Source organism: Lycium barbarum, chromosome 11 (genome assembly GCF_019175385.1).
Source record: "Lycium barbarum isolate Lr01 chromosome 11, ASM1917538v2, whole genome shotgun sequence".
In the NCBI taxonomy this organism is placed as follows: Eukaryota; Viridiplantae; Streptophyta; class Magnoliopsida; order Solanales; family Solanaceae; genus Lycium; species Lycium barbarum.
The window spans coordinates 106,812,678-106,818,278 of record NC_083347.1 but is presented as its reverse complement, the minus strand read 5'-3'; the positions used below and the strand labels follow the sequence as shown (position 1 = coordinate 106,818,278).

The 5,601-nt window shown below is 41.0% G+C and overlaps 1 non-coding gene across 1 annotated transcript; it reads left to right on the top strand.

Annotated features, from left to right (window-relative positions):
• Positions 1–4,886: 4,886 nt before the first annotated feature.
• LOC132620642 (small nucleolar RNA R71) lies at positions 4,887–4,994 on the top strand. The gene has a single exon (XR_009575080.1). It is a non-coding gene; the product is annotated as a small nucleolar RNA R71 (small nucleolar RNA).
• The last annotated feature ends 607 nt before the right edge of the window (positions 4,995–5,601 follow it).

Below are 5,601 nucleotides of genomic sequence, written 5' to 3'. Positions count from 1 at the left end.
CCTTGTCCAGCTTGGACCATGTTCCGTTCAAATAAATGTCGAACCTCAATGAAACTTATTTTCTTCGATTGGTTTAACTTCAAATCCTTACGATACATCTATACCATCACTCTAACCACATATAAGCTTGAGGGATAACCTCGCTTCCATTACTAATGTCATTTAACTCACATGCTTTCCAACACATGAAAACATGGGATGTAACAGTTGCACTTTCATAGGCATTGTACCTAAATTCATCCATCTCGTTGATTTGAAATAACGTCAGCTTTGTTGCTTCCGGCCAATCTATGTTCAACTTTTTCAATGCCCAAAGGACCTTGTGCTCAAGCTCAATAGGAAAATGACATGCCTTCCTAAATACCAGCTTATACGGTGAGGTCCCAATAGCTATTTTGAAAGCTGTGCGATATACCCATAGAACATTATGTAACTTTTTGGACCAGTCAGTGCGATTCACATTGACTGTCTTTGCCAAGATGCTCTTTATATCTCTATTGGAGACTTCAACCTGACCACTCATCTGATGATGATATGGACTGGCAACCCTGTGAAGCACGCCATATTTTTCAAGAAGATCAGCGAATGGTTTGTTGCAAAAATGAGAACCACCATCATTAATAATGGCTCTAGGAGTGCTAAATCTGGTAAAGATGTTCTTCTTTAGGAAAGCAATGACTCTCCTCCCATCATTGTTGGACAAGGCCACCGCTTCCACCCACTTGGAGACATAATCCACAACAAGAAGAATATATTTTAGGCCATATGAGCTCACAAATGGTCCCATGAAATCAATGCCCCACACATCAAAGAGCTCCACCTCGAGCAGAAAATTCATCGGTGTTTCGTGCTTCCTACCCATGGTGCCTTGGCGCTGGCATTTATCAAAAGAACGTGCCAGCATATTCGTATCACGATAGACAGCGGGCCAATAATAGCCACACTCTAGCACTTTGGCTGTAGTTCTATTTCAACTGTGATGCCCCCCAACCGGAGATCATGACAAGCCTTCAAGATTTCCATCACCTCAGACTCAGCCACACATCTTCTGATCATATTGTTTGCGCAAGTCTGGAATAAATAAGGATCATCCCAATAATATTGTCTGCAATTTCTCAAAAATTTCTTCTTTTGATATGACTTCAAATCTTCTGGAACAATGCCTGTTACTAAATAATTGGCAATATCGGCATACCATGGTGCCATATCACTAGAAACCGCCAATACACTTTCATCCGAAAAAGTGTCACTAATATCTAGCACATCAGTCGGTCTCCCTGCTTCTTCAAGTCTGGAAAGATGGTCAGCCACTTGATTCTCTGACCCTTTTCTGTCTTTCACTTCAAAGTCAAATTCTTGTAGCAACAACACCCATCTAATCAATCGTTGCTTAGCATTTTTTTTAGCCATCAAATACTGCAAGGCAACATGGTCAGTGTGAACCACTACCTTAGCACCCAACAATTAGACCCAGAACTTTTCAAAAGCATAAATAGAAGCAAGTAGCTCTTGCTCTGTCACTATATAATTCATTTGAGCTCCATTTAGTGTTTTGCTTTCATAATTAATTAGGTGCAAGATTTTGTTGAGTCGTTGACCAAGCACAGCACCAATAGCAAGACCACTGGCATCACACATCAACTCGAAAGGTAAAGACCAGTCCGAAGACACAAAAATAGGGGCTGAAGTCAATTTCAACTTCAACTCTTCAAACGCCTTGATGCACTTTTCATCAAAATTGAATTTTGACTCCTTTTCCAAAAGTTCGCACATTAGATTTGCAATCTTGGAGAAGTCTTTGATGAACCTTCTATAAAATCCAGCGTGCCCCAAGAAACTTTGAACCCCTTTAACTGAGATAGGTGGAGGGAGTTTTGAAATCATATCGATCTTGTCTTGGTCAACTTCAATCCTTTTCTCGGAAATCTTATGGCCAAGGACAATTCCCTCTTTTACCATAAAATGACATTTTTCCCAGTTGAGAACTAGGTTTGTCTCTTCACACCTTTGTAGCACCTGATCAAGATGGTATAAACATTCATTGAATGAATCTCCCACAACAGAGAAATCATCCATGAAGACTTCAAGAAAGTTTTCAACCATATCAGAGAATATGGACATCATACATTGCTGGAAAGTGGCTGAGGCATTGCAAAGGCCAAATGGCATTCGGCTGAAAGAGAATGTCCCATAGGGATAAGTGAAAATAGTCTTTTCTTAATCTTCCAATGCAATGTTAATTTTATTCCCAGAGTACCCATCCACGAAGCAATAATAAGACCTTCCGGCTAGCCGATCAAGCATTTGATCAATAAAAAGCATAGGGAAATGGTCTTTGCAAGATGTAGTATTCAACATCTTGTAGTCCATGCAAACTCTCCAACCAGTGACAATTCTTATAGGTATCAACTCATTTTTCGAATTAGGGACAACAGTGATGCCTCTTTTCTTTGGTACACATCGGACTGGACTCACCCATGGACTATTAGCAATCGGGTAAACCACCCCAGCATCTAGCCACTTAATAATCTCTTTCTTTACCACCTCTTGCATCGGTGGATTCAATATTTTGTGATGCTCAATACTTGGTGAACTTTCCTCTTCCAACTGAATTCAGTGCTCACAAATTTAGGAGGGAATCCCTCGGATGTCTGCAATAGTCCAACACAAGGCCCTCAAATGTTTCCTCAAGACTACGAGGAGTCTTTGAGTCTGGCCCTCATTCAGAAGTGATGCTACAATAACTGGGTGAGTATTATTTGCTCCAAGAAACTCATATCTAAGATGGGATGGAAGTTGCTTGAGTTCTAACTTTGGCGGCTCAATAATTGAAGGTATTACCGGCGGAGTTGTTCGCTTCTCTAGATCAAGATATAATTTCTTGGGCTCATAAGAGTAAGAACCCAAACCGGTGAGTGAGTTTACCGTCTCAATATATCCCTCCATCTCTTATGCATCAAAATTTACCAAGATAGCCGATAATGCTTCAACCAAGCATTCTTCTTCCATCTTAAACTCCACCGCTTCATCCACTACATCAAAAGAATTTATCACCGAATACTTTGATAAAGACTGGGCAATTCCTTGCTGGCTTGAAAATTCACCTTCTCATCATTAACCCGAAACTTGATTTCATTCTTTTCTGAATCCATAACAGCCCTCCCTGTAGCAAGGAAAGGTCTCCCTAGAATAATAGGAATTTCTTGATCAACAACACAATCAAGAATCACGAAATCTACCGGAAGAAAGAATTCCCTAATTCGAACAAGAACATCATCAACTACCCCAGCTGGCCTTTTGATCGATCTGTCAGCCATTTGCAACCTCATGGTAGTGGGCCTTGGCATCCCCAAACCTGATCTCTTGAAAATCTCAAGGGGCATAAGATTTATGCTAGCCCCGTTATCACACAACGCCTTGCCAAAATCCTGCTGCCTTATAGCGCATGAAATGGTGAATGCTCCAGGATCTTCTCTTTTTTGCACCGTGGGCTTGGAAATAATAGCACTGACATGATGAGTGATACCCACAGTGTCGTGTTTCAATGGTTTCTTCTTCTTTGTTAAGAGATCTTTCAAATACTTAGCAAACCCAGGAATCTCTTGGACAACGTCCATGAAAGAAATGTTCATTGTCAATTGCTTAAGTTGATCATAAAATCGCAAGCACTTGTCATCTTCTGTTTTTCTCGCTAGCCTTTGAGGAAAATGCGGTGAGGATTTGAACAATTGAGTCAAAGGGCGAAGAGCGCCAGAAAGTTTTGCCTTCCTATTTTCATGTTTTTCTCCTTGTGCCTTAGGATTCTCAAGATTCTTCTCCTCTTTAGCTATAATAGGGACTTCCTCCTTTGTTTCTTCCTCCACAATAGCATCAGACACATTAGGTTGTGCCTCTTCTTCAACAATCGGCTCATGATCAATCACCTTTTTATCAGCACCTAGAAGTATTTTTCCACTTCGGGTGCTAATAGTAGCTACATGCTCCACAGAGTTTTCCCCACTACCTTTCGGATTTAGAACTGTATCACTTGATAGGTGTCCATATTGAGGAGTATGCACTTCTCTGGAAAGGTCTCTGAATTGTGATTCGAGCTTTTGAATGGCAGCTGAATGAGATAGTTGAACCTGAGACAGTCGAACCTGAGATAGTCCCTTTATTGTACTTTCAGTTCTGTCCTAGTTCATTAGCATTTTCTGCATCATTCTCTTCAGCTCCGCAGAATCATTAGCGGCATTGCTAGCAGAGTTGCTAGCTGAATTGTCTCTCCACTGCTGAGAATTTGATTATTGTCCCCTCGGTTGAAAATAGGGGTTAGAGCTCTTATTGCCATAATTGTTGTTATTGTAATTCCCTTGATTTGGATTTCCCTAATCATTTCTGTTGTAATTATTCCCTTGAAATTGGTTTTGAGGCTTTTGCCATGGGTGATGTCCAAGACCTTGATAATTTTGCCTTTGATAACCCTCTTGGGAGTTGTTGACATAATTAGCATCTTCATAATGTTGTTGCCCCTCTTGGTACATCCCCTCAGGGACTTGATACATCCCTGGTGGAGAAGGTGGTAACTCCTCAACAGCATTTACCCCCCGTGCATCCCTATCTGCCAATATCTTTGATAAGAGATCCACCGTAGTTTGCAATTGAGCAAAGGCATGATCCCTCTCATGGTTCTTCTTTGCAACCGCGACTCGTGATGGACTACCATAAGACAAGCTCTCGTTATCATTTGAATGCCAAGCTTTATTGTGGGTAGTGAGCTTGTCGAGCAACCGGGTGATGTTAACAAATGACTTGTCCATGAAGCATCCACCAACGGCAGTATTGACAACAATCTGATTCATTGTATCTAACCCCTTATAGAACTTCTCGGTGAGAATAGCATCCGGAAGCCCATGAGTTGGACATAGAGCTCGATAGTACTTGAAACTCTCCCATAATGAATATAATTGTTCCCCAGGGAGATGTTTGAACTCAAAGATCTTATCTCGAAGTTTAGCCTTCTTACTCGGTGGAAACCACGTTTTTAAAAATGTATTGGCTAGCTCGCTTTAGGTGTGAATAGAATTGCTGGGAAGCTTTTCATACCATTCCCTTGCTTGGCTAGCCAAGGAATATTTGAAGACCCGTAACCGAAGTGTATCAGCAGAAACAACACCTTGGGATTGTTGAGCACATACATGCAGGAAGTTCTTCAAATGTCTGAGTGGACAATCCTCCGAAGAATTTCGGAAATAACCTTCAAGTTTCAACAGCTGATAGATAGAGCTATCAATTTTGAAAGTAGCATTTCTAATCCTAGGAGGGACCACAGCAGAAGCATAATCAGCTTCATTAATGAATTCCGCAAATATATTCTCACCGTCCTCCTCTTCTGGTGCAGGTGGGTTCACTTGGAGCCCACCTTGGTTTCCTTAATTTCGATTGTGTCTTCTTGCCATTATCACCTGATTCACCAGAAACAACAAACAAGATGTGATGGAATAGAAAAGGTTTTAAAGAAAAGTACACAACAATCAGTAATTTCAAAATCGTATTCCCCGGCAATGGCGCCAAAATTTGATACGCTCAAATTACACCTATTAGTGGTGTAAAGCGGACGCT